This window comes from Monodelphis domestica, chromosome 6 (genome assembly GCF_027887165.1).
Source record: "Monodelphis domestica isolate mMonDom1 chromosome 6, mMonDom1.pri, whole genome shotgun sequence".
NCBI classification, from domain to species: Eukaryota; Metazoa; Chordata; class Mammalia; order Didelphimorphia; family Didelphidae; genus Monodelphis; species Monodelphis domestica.
In genome coordinates this window covers 128,000,961-128,018,657 of record NC_077232.1, presented here as the reverse complement: position 1 = coordinate 128,018,657, position 17,697 = coordinate 128,000,961, and the positions used below count along the sequence as shown (strand labels likewise).

The window sequence follows — 17,697 nt, the reverse complement described above, 5'->3', positions numbered from 1 at the left end:
ATTGAATTAGAATTTTTTGAAAAAAGAATTTGTAGAAAACATTCATGATTTTTGTGAGATGAAGGCATAAATCAGATTAGGGAGACTAGTGAGGTTTAATTTTGGTTTAGTTAAATGAATTATCACTGGAGAAGAATGACCTCAGATTTTGTTACCTCAAAGAGAAATTCCAGCACATGGAGTGTTTTCATTTGGCATCAATTCAGGGATAGAGAGAATGGACATCCTGAAAATGCACAAGAGTTCAAGGGATCTGAAGTAGACTGTAGGCAAAAAATAGTGGCCAATGTGAGTAAAATGTCCATTTGAGCATGGTTGTGGTGATGAAACAAGCAGTTCAAGGGAAGGAAGAATGTTGCTTTTAGATGCTCAGCATCGCATTCTCCTCCACAAGGGGACTCTTGCTGGAACCAAAGAAGGAGAGGACAGACAGAAATGTGGAGTTGTCCCGGGAATCACGGTCGCATGTGAGGGGAAACACAAGCGACTCAGACAAGCATGATGAAATGGGGCCGAAACCCACGGTTCAGTCTTCCGCCTCCAATTCCGAACCCCCTGACAGGTGCCTTATCCCCGCTTAAGCACACCACCCCCACCTCTGGCTCTTTTCAAGCTCGACACCCCCCTTCAAAGAGGCCCACAGGCGGGCGGATACAGCCGTCGTCTTCCCGCAGAGGGCCACCAGAAGCCGGCCAGCCGGGGAAGCCGGCCGGGAAGCAGCAGCCGTGGCGGCACACGGGGGAGAAGTCGCGTGGGAGAGCGCAGCAGGCGCGGACGTGGAGAGGGGGCGGGGGGGGGGGTAGGGAGGTGGCCAGTGCGGCGGGGGACGGGAGCGAGAGGGGCAGTGGGGCAGTGGCAGGAGGAACTCGAGAGCCGAGGCGGGCCACTGGAGGGACCGGCCGGAGAGGGGAGAACACTGGGGGAGAGAGGACAGACTGGTTGGGGAAGGGACGTACACGCAGAAGAGAGACCGAAGACTCTGGGGGTTAGAGACGCGGAAGGGTAGGTGTGGCGGGGCAAAGATCTCCCTTTTCAGCTCCTGGAGGTCTCGAGCCGAGACCCCGGTCCGCTACGGTCTTTCCGCAGGTCAGTTCTTTGGGGTTCATTTAGAGTTTGGGGTTTTTTTTTAGGGTTTATGGATTTGTTTGTTTGCTTGTTTGTTTACGGCGTGTATTTCTGTTTATTTATAGAGAGAGAGACAAAGTAAAAACATTTTACATTTTAAGGAGAGGACAGTGAGAGCTTCACAATTTCACTGTGAACAGTAGTCTCAACTCCACAAAAGTTAGAAAGTACCCATCTAAATCTGCATTCTTTATTTCTTGTTTTAGTTTTTCAAAAGCAGGCTTGCCTTTCAGGGAGTACAAATTAAATTAACATGGTGGCTAAACTAAGTAAATAAACTAAACTAAAAGTTAGCTGGCTCAGTGGATTGAGAAGCAGTCCAAGAAACGGGAGATCCTGGGTTCAAATGTGGTCTCAGACATTTCCTATCTCTCTGACCCGGGTAAGTCATTTAGCCCCCATTGACTAGCCCTTACTGCTCTTCAGCTTTGGAACTAATACACAGTATTGATTCTAAGAAAGAAGATCAGGATTCAAAAAAATTAAGCTAACAGTAACTCAGATACTTGTCTTAAATCTTCAGATTTTTTTTTTCCCCGATGCTATCTAGAGATGATTATAAGAGTAAAGTCAATGTAGGCAAAATGAAATTTTGAGCAGAATCAATGGCAAAAAAATGGCAAAAGGGAATTTGAATATGACAAGTTTTCCTCTTATTTTTCTAAGGAAAGTACTTAAGTCAGTCCTGCGTTCAACCTCAGGAGAATTTCAAATGCTGCCAAAACAGAAAAAATGAAAAAGCTAAAGGCTGACTAGAGTAATGTTTTGTCTTAAAAACCAATTATGATGAAGATATCTGTGCTTCATGCTAAGAATGTGTTCTAATTTGTAACAGCACTATTGGCCATCTTCACTTCCCACAACCTCTTATTAATGTTCTATTGCCTTGGAGACCAACTCAAGTTGACCCATTAAAACTGTCATCCTGGAATAAAGAGTCAGTGACATGAGAACCCCATTTCCTGGCACACTCAAGAAATTACTGTTTAAAGAGGCTTACCAGCTGCTGGAGGATTCAGATTCTTGGTGGCATTAAAATGCAGGACTACCAAAGTCATGGATGAAAATGAAGGTCCCTTGAGCTAGAGGAGCTTTCTTGCAGAAGGCATCCTTCCCACACACATACGGTGCTCACCAAAAATATAACTGATGCATGTTTTAAAAAGGGAAAATATGTGTAAATATCAGCCATGGCTTAATAGAGGATCCCCTCTAAAACGGCTGAGTGAGTTTGAGCCTCTGGCAGCAGAAACCAGCTCAAAGGAAGTAAAGAGATCAGGAAGTTGCTAAGCTTAAGTCTTCTTCCTGTAGAAGCCCCTCCCTCTTCTCACCAGCTCTTGTTAGACTGCTACAGGCTCATGGGACTCTCTTCTCCACTTCAGAGAGGTGGAGGGAGGTTCTACACAGGGGTGGAGGGAGGTTCTAAACAGGGGTGGAGGGAGGTCCTACGCAAAGTGTTCCTGGCACTGAGGAGACCTCAAGCCCATTTATAAAAGGCATGAGATTTATTCAGGCTACTCAAAAGAGGCTAGCTGATTTCTTATGCCATGTTATGCCATGCATTTTGTGAGTGTTAAAACATGGAAGTGGCCATTTGCCAAGGACCCAGAGTATCCAGTGACTTCAGGATGTCATGGGGGCTGGCTTTATATGGATTTCACCAGGACTCCAAGGACAATCTAAGGGCATAGCAGGCAACAAGGGTGAAAGTGGGAGGCACTCCTCTGGACTCCCCCACCTTGCCTCACAAAACTGGCTCCTCCCTCTCGGAGCCCCCTAAAGCCTCTGTTTAAGCAGAGTCCTCACCCCAACTCATTGCCATCCATGTCTTCCTTTGCCACCAGACTGCTGTCTCCTGGACTGCTCCTTCATTTCCCCACCTCCTCCACTAAAGATGCCTTTTAGGTGTTATCTTCCCCAGTAGAAGGGAGCCTCCTTGACAGCAGGGACTCCATGCTACTCTTAGGATTCCCAAACCTTAGTGTAATATCTGGTACTTAGTAAATATTTTTCAAAAAAAATTTAAAAATTATTTTACAGAATTAAAACCTCACACTCAATAAATAAAATTAAGCATTTTATTGATAATTTAGTGCCAGATGTCAAATAGAAAAATTGAGGACAAAATAAAAATTTAGCTGTAGACAGCCTTTTCCTGTTAAATGCTTCTGATAAAATAGAATAAGAAAGCTCAAAGCAAAGGTCGGGTCCAGAAATCCAATCTAAATCCTCTTCTTTAAAATTTCTTACAATCCTCCAATATTCTTTCCTTCCATTTACATGATTGTAGTCAGTTTATACACTTTTTTTGGTATTTCTTTATATAGTAATATTTATTTTTATGATATTGTCATTATCTCCTTTTATATTTAAATGTATTATTTATTATTGTATTTTTTTATTCCAATGAGCATTTTCAAGTTTCTCAGTTAGCAATTGTATATTCCTTTTCCTTTACAAGGCTGGAGACATGATTATCCATATTGATTTGTTCATTTGGAACCGCCCAGTAATATGCCCTTATTTTATTTTTCATATAATTTCCTTAACCATTCTCCAATCCATGGACCAATCCTTTGTCAAGCAGAGATCTTTAACAATGTAGGCAACCGCATCACGTTACTCTCACTAAAGATATTGTTTCTTCTTTCTTTTACATGCCTGGTAATAAATTCCTGGTAGCACATAATATGCTCTTAGTATTGTACTTCATAGATTAGTAAAATGACTAAATGACAGGAGGTCTAGGCAGGATTTTGTCATCAATATAAACTAAGGTTCCTTCATCCTCTTCACTTTGAGGTAGGTTGGAGTCGTTCCCAGACTGCCCTCAAAAAGAACTTGTAGTCTTATGGGAAAGCACCAAAGAGAAATGCTGAGGCTAAACATTGGCTGAGACTGGACAACCATTATCTGGTTATCCTGAGCATGGTGGGAGAGACTGAAAAACTGTTCTGCACCGCGTCTGAAAGCTGGGCTGCCCCACTCCTCTGAGAGCCCAGGGCAGGGAGCAGGGACACTGGTCTGTACTCACCTTCTAGCTCTGAGCTCCCAGCCATCAGTCTCCACTTCCTTCCTGGGACTCCACTTTTAGACTTTTGATCAAACTTTTTACAGACCAGGATAAGGATGTGTAACAAAAATACTGTTTGAAACATTCTAATGCAAATACTAACAACATGGCAATGGGTTCAAATCAAAAACAGAAAAACAAAATTCCACATCCCAGTGGAATCACAGGTCGGCTGGGGGGGGGGGGGGAGGAAAAGAAAATGATCTTTGTCTCTAATGAATAATGCTTGGAAATGATCAAATAAAATATTATTTTTAAAAATACTGTTTGAACCTAAAACATGAAACTGAAACTTATGAAGTTTTGTAAAATACAGGAAATGACTGGAAACTGTGAATAACAGTTTTTCCCAGCTAGACAATGATCTAAAAACTATCCAAAAGGACTCATAACTTAACAATGTCATGTGGTTCCAGAGAAAAATAACTGTGAAATTTTGAAATCCAGATCAAAGCAAACATTTTTCCTTTTTTTCCTTAATTTTTAAAAATTTTAGATTCCTTCCACAAAGTGATTAATATGGGAAAATGTGACTGCACATGTGAAATCAATAAAAGATTGTCTATCATCTCAAAATGGGTGGGAGGTGGAGGGATGAGAAGGGAGAGAATTCCAGACTCAATTATTATTTGAAAAACATGGGAAATTGTTACATGTAATTGGAGAAAAGTAAAATAAAAGTTAATTAGAAATGTTCGAAAAAATTAATAGAAAACATTCATGATTTTTGTGAGTCCAAGGTATGTATCTGTTTAGGGATCCTAGTAAGGTTTCATTTTGATTCAGCTAAATGAAGTTTCACTAGAGAAGAATGACCTCAGATCTTGTTTACCTCAAAGAGAAATTCCACCCCTTGAATGGAGTGTTTAATTTGGGATCAATTCAGTTATATATATATATTTTTTTCATATATATATATATATAATATAAAGTATATCCTGCAAGTGCACAGAGTTCAAAGGATGTGAAATAATTGTAAGAAAAAAGTAGTGGCTGATGGGAGTAAAATGTCCAACCATTTGAGCATGATTGTAGTGGTTAAACAAGCAGTTCAAGTGAACTAAGAATGTTGTTCTTAGATATTCAGCATCTCATTCTCTGGAAGGGGAAAATGAGAAGGTTGAATTAGCATCTCATTCTCTTCCATAAAGGAAAGTGAAAAGCTTGAATTTAACACTTGAATTTTGTAATTTAATTTTTAATTTTGAGAATTTACCTTTAAAATGGTTTTGTACTGGACTTTACTACTAGTAGCAATACAATTATCTAGGACTTTCCCTAGGGACTTAGGAGAAAGAATGCTATCCACATCAAGAGAAAGAACTGTGAGAATAGAAATGCAGAAGAAAAATATATGAATTATCACCCATCACTTGTTTATAGGGGTTAATGATTTGGGGTTTTGGTTTTAAAAGATTGCTCTATTGCAAAAATGAATAATATAGAAATAGATATCGAGTGATAACATTTTTATAACCCAGTAGAATTGCTTGTTGGCTCTGGGAGAGGGGAGAGAAAAGGGGAAGGAAAGAAAATGAATCATATGAACATGGAAAAATACTTTAAAATATAAATACTAATTGATTAATTAAATAAATAGAATGGTTTTGAAACAAAAATTGTCATCTGGCAATGGGGATCTGATATATGCCCAAGAAGGTATTTTTAAAAATGTTGTTTTAAGTTCCATAAAAGGACACAGTTAGAATCTTCATTAGTATTGAACAAGGTTGTGTTTTTTTTTAACTATTATTCTAAGCACAAATATCAAACCATTTTTAAGTTCCTTAAAACATTCAATCAGTCCAAATTACTGAAAGATTACTGTGGCTAACAGCTTAATTGGTCCTATTTATACTTATGAGCATATAACTGATGATTCCATCAGTTTACATTTGAGAATTTAGTGATAGATTTCTCATGTTTTCTTTTCCAGGAATGAAACCCTGTGAGAACCTGTCTATTGTAATAGAGACTTCTACAAAAGAAGACAAAGGTCACTGAGGTCCACCTTAGACCCCCAAGACTTGAAGGACATGATAGACTGTGGGAAATGGGGAAGCTTTCTCAATTGATGTTGCTAAAGTGAAGTGTCTTTCTTCTGGCTCCCTGTCTCTGCTGATCTCTGCTGATCCAGAATGCCCCCAGAAGCCAATTCGCAATACATGAGCCTTAGTCTCCCTTCTACCATTGGTAATCAAGGTTCCACTCACAAGTCCTCTGGGAAACATCACCCTCCTTCCTTGTGATGGTCATTTTTCCTTGTGATAGTCCATGGCAGAATCACTATGACCAGAAAACTGGATCACCCTCCATAGGATTCGTAGGTTAGTCCTAGATTGAACAAATAACCTTCAAATACCCATTGATCACCCCAGATAGGATTTGTAGATATAATCAAAATCCTAAGTCATACCCTTGGTGTCTTCTTAATTTCTCTTATTGTGGCTAGATCCTGCTCGAGGAGGAATCTAGCCTATGACTAGCATCCTCTTACCCTATCCTTCATATAGGATAATCAGTTGTTCTTCCTTTCCTATTCTCATCTAAAGACTCCAGATTCTTTAGTTCCACAGATATTCCATTCTTGGGGGTTTTCCTGCAGACAATGTTCCCAGAGTTTGAGAGCTGGGTGGCTTTTTGTGGTGGTCAGCCAGAAGAGCATTGCCTCCCTTGACCTGATTAAAGACCTTGGGACATGAAAATCAAAGTCCACAACACAGCACGCATGCACGCGCGCTCTAATACTCATTAAAAATGGAACATTAAAAATGGAAAAATGATTCATTTCTGTATGAAGATAAAAAAAAGATAAATATCAGCTTTGGCTTAATAGAGGATTCACTTTAAGATGACTGAGGGAGTTTGTGCCTTGGATAGTTCTGGCAGCAGAAACCAGCTTCCAAGAGACTAGAAAGTTGCTGTGCTAAGTCTTCATCCTATAGAAGACAAGCTCATGGAGTTTCTCTACTGCATTGCAGGGGTGGAGGAGGTTCCACATCACAAGTGTCTTGCATTGGTGAAATCCTAACCCCAAATATGGACATATATATATATAAAAGGCATGTTATTTATTCTGGCTGCCAAAGACATGTTTGCTTATTTCTTATACTGAGTCATACAATAGATTTTGTGAGTGCTAAAACATGGAAGTGGCTATTTCCAAGGAACCCAGAGGATCGTTGGGCCTGAGTTTATATGGGTTTCACCAGGGATCCAAGGACAATCTAAGGTAAGTGGGATGAAATAAAGTGACCACCCACCCAAATTGAAATTATAAACCTGGAGTCAAAGTATAAGTAGAAGATAGTATAAGAAGCGATTTTTATTCTTTCTCATGAGAAAGAGGGTCATTGCCCTAATGGCAATGCCCAAAGCACGAGTGCAAATACAAGTATTTTATAGATTCCTGATGCAAGACCCCCAGCCCCGTTGCCCCATACCCTATGTCTTGGGGCCAAACTTACAATCTAGGGGTGAAAACCTACCCAATTAGAAAATAAGAAGTTACATAGCATAAGCTTATCATGAGTGTCCATCAGGGAGGCTAACGGTTATGGAGAAATAGCCATGTCCTCAAGAGGGACTCCTCTGGTTCCTAAAGTCAGAGGAAATAAGTAGGAGAGCCTAATGGTTTTCTTCCTTGAGATAACTCACTGGAACTGTGGCAATAAGGAAATGTCCTTGAAGTCTTCTTCTGTAACCCAGAAACAGTCTTTCATTCCCTGATCGGGTCTAAGATGGATGTCCACCCTGAGAAAAACAAATTAATTCTTCTCCTCCACACAACCCCTCCTCTTTTCTTTTTAGGATGTTGTTCTCACAATATTACTGAAACATCCCTTCATAATTGAAACTTCCCTTCATAACAACCACCTATAGGTTTTCAGTAGTACTTCTAACAATCCCCATGAGGCAAGTATATGATTAGAAGACTACCTAGTGCACAAATCATTAAGAAACCAAGTTGTTCCCACCAACTTCCATTGATTCAAGAATAGCCATTCTCCATCAATCCAAGATTACTTTTGAACTGGCACATAAGCTGTTTTATGAATACCTTTGCCAATCTCCTTTACCACCTCCCATTATCATCTTTTTGTATGCAGCAACCAGTAGCATTACATTTTACACACACACTTCTCCTAAATGTTACCCATAACCCACTACTACCTTAACTACAAATTTGAGTCCTTCAATCTTTTTTGAATGAATGAATTAAAACATTTATTAAGTTCTTACTTTGTACTAAGAGTAAAGTGGCTTATCCATGGTCATGCAAAAAGTTATTTTTTAAGGTACTTTTTAATTCTTTTTTAATATATTTAATTTTATTTAATTAATTAATTTAGAATATTTTTCTATGGTTACAAGATTCATGTTCTTTCTCAACCCCCCCCCCCTCCTGTAGCCGACACGCAATTCCACTGGGTTTTACATGTGTCATTAAACAAGACTCATTTCTGTATTATTGATAATAATTGCACTAGGGTGATCATTTAGTCTATATCATCAATCATATCCCCATCAACCCATGTGATTAAGCAGTTGTTTTTCTTCTATATTTCTACTCCCACAGTTCTTAGTCCTTCAATTTTTGAAAAGTCATGTGGAATGCTTTCTCTTCTAGTACATTTATTCTCCAAGACAAGAATTGCATTTCTATTTGTTTACAGTACTAATAAAGTGCCATGTTGTCTGCTTCTCCCTTGGCAGCCAAGAGGCTGCAGAGCTACTCTATGAAAATATATTCTCCTTCATTTGTGTCTTTTGGTCAGCTTATAAACTACAGGGCTCTGACCCTTTGGTCAGTGTAGCCAAATTAATCTATTCAGTAAATATATAGGTCTTGTAATCTCAGGTCCCATCTTTGGCCTAGGTAGGGGGCCATAGATCTTTACAATTTCATTGAGCCATTTATCTTCCCGACCATTAGCATTCCTAGTATTGGTCATTTCAGTGTTAACATTCTCTTACAGCCTCTACCTTAAAATTCATAGAGGTGTTCTCAATCCCTGTCCTTTTTCCTGTTTTCTAATTGGACTCCTACCATTTATCATAAATTTCTCCTGACTGTCTTGAGGTCTAAGCCTTAACTTCCAGGGTCTAAGAATCCCAATATTCCTAGGACCATGTTTTATTCTCTCTTATTACCTGGTTATTTAGTAACTATTCTCTCCAAATTCTCAACTTTTCTTTGAATAACTTCTGCAAAAACAGGATATGTAAGCAAGGAATCATATTAACGAAGTCCCAAGGGTGCAGAGCAAGGAGAGATTGAGCTGCTGCCACCACTTCCTACCAGCTCCCATCAGCCCCCACCAAACCATGACAGCCAGCTACTGTCCACCTATGTGCTGATGCCCAGTTAGTCTTCCTGAGGCTTTGTGCAATGTCCTTGATAGAAACGGAAGAAAATAGTATAATAGCAATTGACAACATTGATTAAACATTAGACTTCGTTATACTTAGGTAACTTATCCCCACAGCCAATAAGCCCCCTCTCAGAGATTATCTTCTGACAGTCCAGGGATATGTCTTCTTATGAAATTTCCTGTGTTCCAAGTTGTTTGTAGAAATTCTTGAGGTGTTCTTGCTAATCTTTGGCAAAGCACACATTAGTTCAGCTGTTACAAAAATTTAAGTAACATCCAGATAGGTTTCTCTATCCCAGATTCTGGAGGAAATAGAGGGACTCTGGACCATATTTCTAAGCTCAAGATTCAAACTTCAATCAGTTAATTTCCTATAATACCTTGATTAATAAAACCCTACTTAGCTTCAACTATTGGCCTGGTTGGTTATCTGGGGAAATGGAAACCTTCATTTTACAGTTTGCATTCTGTGCTGATTATGGGACTTTGGCATAAAAGGAAAAAAACAGGAAAAAATTATGTCTACCCTCATTGTTTAAACTTTAAGAGGACACACAGTCTGACTTCATATTCTGGCCTCAAGCAATAGCTCATGCAATACATTCCACTCAGGAATCCATCCTGTGGACTTATCAGTCAGAAGGATGCAATTCTAGTTGAGATTCAACCTGTTATGAGGGCATTTACCTGTAATGAGTCCCAATCCTCTGAGTGTCTCTTAATTCCTTCTCTCTTGAAATCTTGAATCAGTCATCAGACAGTTATTCCTGAATTCCAAAATCAAAATACCACAAATTGAGATCCCAACAGCTTTTTCCTGACATGGTAAATTCTCACCATTTGTAGCTTATCTTTAGTAATTAGAATTTTCCTGCCTATAGTTTGCCTGAAAAACTTCCACACTATGGGGGGTACCATGGCCTATGCTGTCCCCCTTCTTCTCCAAATATCTAAGGGAACAGGGGTGATGGTTTCAGTCTTCTAGAGCTTCTAGAATCCCTGAGAGGAGGAGGAAGGGACTGTGGGCACAGGGTCTCCAGGGGTGTGTCCACAGGTCCTGAAGGCTTAGAGACCTGAAGGATGAGTCTTACCCTTGACTAACAGACAGCTCATGAGTGGGAGAGTCAGTCCCTAAGGCAGAAGTATAGAAACCAGGACTGGGGCAAAAACTAGAGCAACAGATATAAACAGAGAGAATTAGTATAATAGAAATTGTTATGAAACATTAACATTTGGTTATCTTAGCCAACAGATGTCATCTCCAGAAATCATCCTCTGACAGGAATTGATCCCTTTAGGAAATTTGATTCCGAAGTTGTTTGCAGAGTTGATGTGATGTTTCTGTTAAATATTCTTTTACAAAGCCCACATTTATATAGCAGCTATAACCATCTGAGTAACAACATTTCAAAGATGAATTTCTTTACCCCAGATCCTGAAGGAAATCTAGAAATTTGAGTTATATTTCCAAGCTCAAGATCCAAACTTTAATCATAGTAAATCAAGGCTGCCCATACAAGCCATTTATTAATAACTCTACCTAGTTCTCAAAGTATGTTCCCTAACAACTTGATAATTTTTCATTATTAACCTGGGGAAAAGGACATTTTAATTTTACAATTTGCATTATGTGCTAATTATGGGAATTTGTCACAAAAGCGAAGGCAGAAAGGGAAAACATTTCTTTACATCCCAAGGGACACAGAGTGAGTGGCTTCATGTATAGACCAAAGCTGCCACTGGCTCATGCCAGTGTGACACTCAAGAATTAGCAGCCTTGATGGTCAGAAAAGGTTCAGTCCAAGTTGAGTCCTGGATTGCCTTTCTAAATATCATAGGGCTTTCTCTGTCTTTCGAGTACTTCCTCACCATTGGATCACAGGAATCTTCTCCTTCCTTGAAAGACAAGTCTTACCCATTACAGCTCAGAGAAATTCTGCCTATCAGCAGCCCAGAAACAAATTTCCATACCCTCAAACAAAGGTTGATCACTGAGTTATTCTTACATATTTTGGCAATAACTAACATATCACACTTAGTCACAAAACCTGAAGTAAGGAACAGGCGTGCTGAATTGAGTAGCTCTACAATAAATATAAATCAGGGCTTAGGCCATCTGAAGACCTAAGACAAGGCCATATAGGAATTTCTTCAGGGTAACTTTCCAGAGAAATTCCAGAATCATTTGTGATTTTCCCACACCACATATATTAATTTTAGAAATTATCCTGAGGTAAAGGATCCAATTATAAGAGCAGAACATCTATCTGTTCTCTTTCACCTTTCCCTTTCTCTCTCCTCCCTCCCTCTTTACAAATCTGCATATTCAAACTTTGTGAACTCCAGATCAAAGTCCCTCTTCCTTCTGTATTTAAAAAAAAAAACATAACTGTCACCTTCTCTAAATTGCTTTTACCATCATAAAAATAAACATTCTATTTGGTATCCCTGCAAGTGCTAATCAATAACTCCAAAGAATTCTGATTGAAAGGATTATATTAATGATACACTGTATCTTTAGCATAGTTCCCATCCTTTATAAAATTGTAGGTCATATTAGCAGCAATTCACATAATAGTCATAAAATTGTGAGCAAGAGTTTTTCACACATAAGCCATTTTTAAAATCCTGCCTGCTCCGTGGCTACTGTTTGCAACATATATCTTTATACAGGTCAGTATTGAATCAAAATATCAACTAACATCTGAGGGTCTCTCAAGTTATATTCCCAAAGTTTGTGTGAGGTAACTCATCAATTCCATATTAAATAACCCATTTTTACTATTTTGGACCTAGAAAGTTTGTGTTAAGGTTCCATAGCTTCAAACAATCTGTTTGGTCGGATAAAGCTGGCAAATTTACTTGCTTGAACATCTCCCTAAAACCTCTGAAGTATAGAATTAAAATATGCCCATCTTTCAGTTTTATCACTCAGGGGTTGTCAACTTTTTGAGGTCATACTTATGTACTCTGTTGCTATTTAAGTCCCTAAGTATCTGTTTGGAGCAATTATAAGCACTTCCTTCTCCTTCCTATGTGTAAGGAAAGGGTGTGCGAGCAATTTATCCTCAGGACTCCTGGCTTGATTTAGGTTTTCATTATTTAACAGAACTCTGGAGTAAAACAGAACCAACTTACCAGAATAGAGCAGGTGGTTCCAAAAGCCGCTTAAAATTTGTCTGTGATCTCAAACACCAGAACCATGGGCTCCCCCAGAGAAGTCACCATTCGCTTCCACAGATTTCTGACCCACTCCCTCCCGGGCTATGGGAAATGCATACTCTGAGTCCTCACTCAAAAACACCCCTGAAAGGGGATGGGGATTCAGGGCTCCTTCACAGGCTCCCACCTAGAAAAAGCTGCCCCAATATTAAAGAAGTCAAAAAAGGGCGAGATAGAAAAATTGAAATAAATGAAACAGAATTAAAAAAAAAAACCCTGACAGCATTTTTTAGGGAACAGACCTGGCTTCCCTCCTCTAAGAAGTCCAGCTGTTTATGCAGACAGCAGACCAGTCTCTACTTAGCTTGGGGGTGAAAATTAGAAAGGGCAGGAAGACAAAGGAATTTCAGGACTATCAAAGAGATGGAAGCAAGATAACAGAAGTCTAGGGTTAATGGATGTGAAAGTAAAGTCTTAAATAACAACCCCCAATAAATCTGAGGATTGTCCCCCCCTTTTACTGATCTCACATTCCTGTGTAAAGGTTTGTTTTATTGTCAGATAAGAACCTATATGTGAAAGGAAATAACTCTGTATCTTGTAACCCTATATAAACTGTTTCCTAATATTAACTTGACACACCTTCCACTAGGGAAGGCTGTCCCAGCTGGTAGGTTCTTTATTTGTTCTTTTATTAATAAATCACGGTTCCAATAATTGAATTCTGGATGTTTGAACTCACTTTGTTAAGTGTACCACTTCAGTATGATTGGAGTTCTAACCCCAGCCATTTAGCCATATGCCCTGAACCCAGAGACCTCTTACCCACGCATGCACACACACAAACACACACTCGCAGCAGCCCTCTCTGAAGTCCTTACCTGCCCGTCCTGGAGACAGATCTCAATGGGAGTCATTGCTCAGAACTTGTGAGAATTTTTATATTGCAAAAATTCTTAGTGCTTCATCATCTCTTTACTAAGTTTTTGTTACTATGAGTTATTGAATCACTGCTTTTTTACCTGTTTTTTAAAGCAAGCCTTTTTGGACAAGTAGGCAGGCTATCTATATTCCAGATTAGGAAAGAAATTAGTCAATTTTAATATACTAAGATGAAAACCATGATACACTTAAACAGAAATCTATTAAAAACTATTTCATTCATTTTAAACCTCTTGGAAGAGGATGAATGGATAAGAATGGAATAAAATGGGATCTCCCTGAGGCTGTGCTGCTAAAAAAACTTTTTGTAATATGGAATCCTTACCTCTTTCATACAGACCCAAATTTCACTGACTCAAATAAGCATGATTAAAAATTAGTTTTTTATCCTTCAAACCCCATGTATACACATTCAAACCTTGAAATAAATACCAGTTAAGAAAAATCTAATAGAAGTTAAATATCTCTTTCAGTCCAACATTTCCACATTTTAATTTGTAAATCCAAAAATTTAGATTATACACAATCTTCTAAATATTACATATTCTTCTAAATCTGGAATTAAGTTCTTATAGATTCATACACTTCATCAAACACTCAATTTCATTAAACAGCCATCAAATATTAGATCAACTAGGCTGGAGCAAACATTTTAGGCAGGTTCAAATATTCAAAAATCTAATCATTACTCATTTTTCAATCTCAGTAAGAACAGACAGCTCTCTCGCTACCAAAACAGAATAAAACTATTCTGGAATCTCATTAAATATAAACGATTTTCAACACTAAATCACCTTTACATTTACATTTCAGAATCATTCTTGATTTTCCAAAACAACATACATCAATCCTAAAATTAACAGTATCCAAGTATAAAAGCATGGTGGGAGAGCCTGAGAGACTGGTCCCCACCAGGTCTGAAGTCTGGGCTGCCCCCCTCCTCTGAGAGCCCAGGGCAGGGAGCTGGGACACTGTCTATACTCACTTTCTAGCTCTCAGTTGCCAGTCAACAGTCTCCACTTCCTCCCCGGGCCTCTGGTTTAATACTCTGAGTCAGGGTACTTTCCAAAGTGACTCAAACCAGAGATGTCTGTCCACAGCTTCACATAGAACCCGGGTAGAAGCCTCTCTTAAATACTAAGGCTGGAACAGTAGTGACTCCAGAAAGGGGACTGTCAGGGTGCCTCAATAAGAGCCCAAACACAACCCTTTGTTGTGACTGGGAGTGACTAATATGCTAATGTCATGACTACTGGGTGGTGCTTAATCCACTCTTCAATGCCTGACTGCTTTAAGGATAACTTCAACACCCAAACCACCATTTCCTTAGACCTGCATCCCACCACCAAACAGCTTTCCTCCAAAGACCGTCCAACCAGGGGTGCTCATGAAGCTCCAAGGAACATCTCATGATTAATGTACCATGTGTAGAATGGAAAACATTCTGCGTTTTCAGGGAGAGGAATGTGGTCCTGTCAAAACCTCAAATTACGCTGAAGGAAGTCTGAATCCGTTAAGTAGGTTAGAAAATAAAGTCGATTTGAAATAGATAAAGCAGATTAATCCATGCCTGCATTTTGTTTTAGGAAAACTGACCGAGCCCTTCCAGGAGGTCAGGCAACTTATGCAGGTCGTAGGCTAGAATCCATTTGACCTATTGGCTGAGAAAGGTGTCAAGAAACAAAGGAACATCAGGGTAAATAAATATGGAAGGCAAAGTAACATATAGCTAACTATGGATAAGTGATTAAGTAGATGTGAAAATAAATAATCCTTGAGTGAATTGAGTGCTATCCCCTTAGAGCTGACCACATAAACACACCTGTGTTTGTGATAAGTGTAGAAAGGGAGATTTTATACCTTTGGACTTCTTCCCCCAGAAGTCCCTTAGTATTTCCCAAAATTCCCTTTTCCCTAGTCCTCATGTTTTGAGGGATCATATTTAAGAGGCTGTAACTCCTCCCTCTTTCTCTTTTTGACTTGCAACTTGGCTGAGTTCAGGTAGCTTTTATGACATTTTAATTATAATTAATAAAACTTTAAAAATATAACACTTAGTCAGTGATTATTCATTTTAAAACCCACATTTATGGCTTACCACTTTGGGATATGAATTCTAAAAATTTTTGAGCAGATAGCCTTAAGGTAAAGAGAGTATGCTTGCGTGGTTGCCACTGACCATAAGGGTCTGCCTGTGCTCCTGCCCGACCCTACCACCCATCTCCTGCTCCTGCTGCCGCTTCTCTTGTCCATCTTCTTGAGCCAGCATTCCTCACCGCTCTCCACCCAGCTGGAAGCCTCCACTTGCCGAGACCAGACCCGCCACAAGAGCCTACACAACCCAGCCATTTTTTTCCACAGAAGATGATGTATAAGAATCCTTCCACCCCAATCACTTTCCACAATCCACATGGGTTTTTCTAGTGTTAATTGTAGTTTTACTCCACCCTGCTTAGTCTACAGAATTTTAGCAACCAGGAATGCATACACCCTCACTGAAGGACTAAGTGTGGAGGAGGATGGTCTGTGACCTGCGTGTGCTAGCAAGTGACAAATGAGAGATGACTGACTGACTTCCTGGGCTGTCCTAAGAAAACTTTAAGCCACCATTGGTACATGGGAGACACAGAAAGTGATGTAAACAACTGCCTTTATATTTTGCATTACTTCCTGTGAGAGGGGCTTTTGCAGACTTGGTGGTAAAACTTGACTTGGAGGAGATCTGAAGCGTGGGTCCTGAGACTGCTTCCCTTAGGCGACCACGTGGTGAGTGTTAAGGCTGACTTCCCTCTCCCTTGACCCTTCTAAAGGTTCTAGCTTCCAAGGAGGCCCCTCATCTTGGAGGAGGCCTCCTAGCTGGAAGCCAAACTAGATTGAATCTCCTGAGAAGGCCCCTTGGCTTAGAGGCCTCTGAACTCCCCCTGGCTCAGGCCAGGATGGAATAGATCTTTACCCCTTTACCCCTTTCTCCTTCTTCTTAATTTCTTCCTTCTATTGTAAATAAACCACCATAAATTTCCATTCTGACTTGAGTATTTTGTTGGAATTTAGAATTTAAATCGCTGACAACCTTTAAGTAATATATTCAGTCTCAACCCTAAAATTTTACCCATAACACTAGCTTGCCATAGCCATTTTTCAGCATGGAGAAAAGAAATCCCACCCCTTTTGATTTTCAAGCAGATTTTTTTTTTAAGCTGACCCTGGACCCCTAGTTTAGAAGGGTTTTACTAAAGGTTTTTCACAGGGAGTTCAAATCAGTGGATTTAAAGTCATTTTTGGGAAATAAGCCTGTTTTTTCCCCTTTCTCTCTGGACTCAAAACACCAAACCAAAATGCCATTCCTTTATATGCAAATAAGATATTGTTTTCCCTTGGAAGTGTTTCCCTTAGGGAAAAGAGCACAGAAGAATAGCTCTTAGAAACCCTTTAGTAGAAAGCAAAAAAAAAAATTAAAAGTCTCTTTACCTTCAGTCATGGTCTCCTTTTGTTTAACTTTTCTTTAAGGAGTAAACTTGTTACAAAGCATGGTTCACTCTATGAAAGAGCAGTGCATCACCTATCTCAAGCAACTCAATGTTTTGAAGTGTCTTTTCTCAGTGCTATTCCTGGGTACAAGGATCCTTGAGTTTAGCTTGAATAGTCCTGAGATTCAGAGGGGAGATTCATCTTCTTACACACTTTTGGCATTTGGGCCTGCCCAACCGCTACAATACACCCAATTTGAGATCCCTCCATATTATGTTCAGTGCAGAATTCTCCCTCACTATCTCCCTCACTATGTTTGTGATAAGTGTAGAAATGGAGATTTTATACCTTTGGACTTCTTCCCCCAGAAGTCCCTTAGTATTTCCCAAAATTCCCTTTTCCCTAGTCCTCATGTTTTGAGGGATCGTATTTAAGAGGCTGTAACTCCTCCCTCTTTCTCTTTTTGACTTGCAACCCGGCTGTGTCTTGTAACTGTAGCAGTCCAGCCGGTAGGTATTATAAAAAGACAAGGTTTGTGAATGGGCACATGGC

General features: G+C 39.5%; 1 long non-coding RNA gene across 1 annotated transcript; it reads left to right on the top strand.

Moving 5' to 3' along the window:
* Nucleotides 1-853: 853 nt before the first annotated feature.
* Nucleotides 854-7,272, top strand: LOC103106886 (uncharacterized). Its single transcript, XR_008913160.1, has 2 exons — nt 854-1,086; nt 6,135-7,272. It is a non-coding gene; the product is annotated as an uncharacterized LOC103106886 (long non-coding RNA).
* The last annotated feature ends 10,425 nt before the right edge of the window (nt 7,273-17,697 follow it).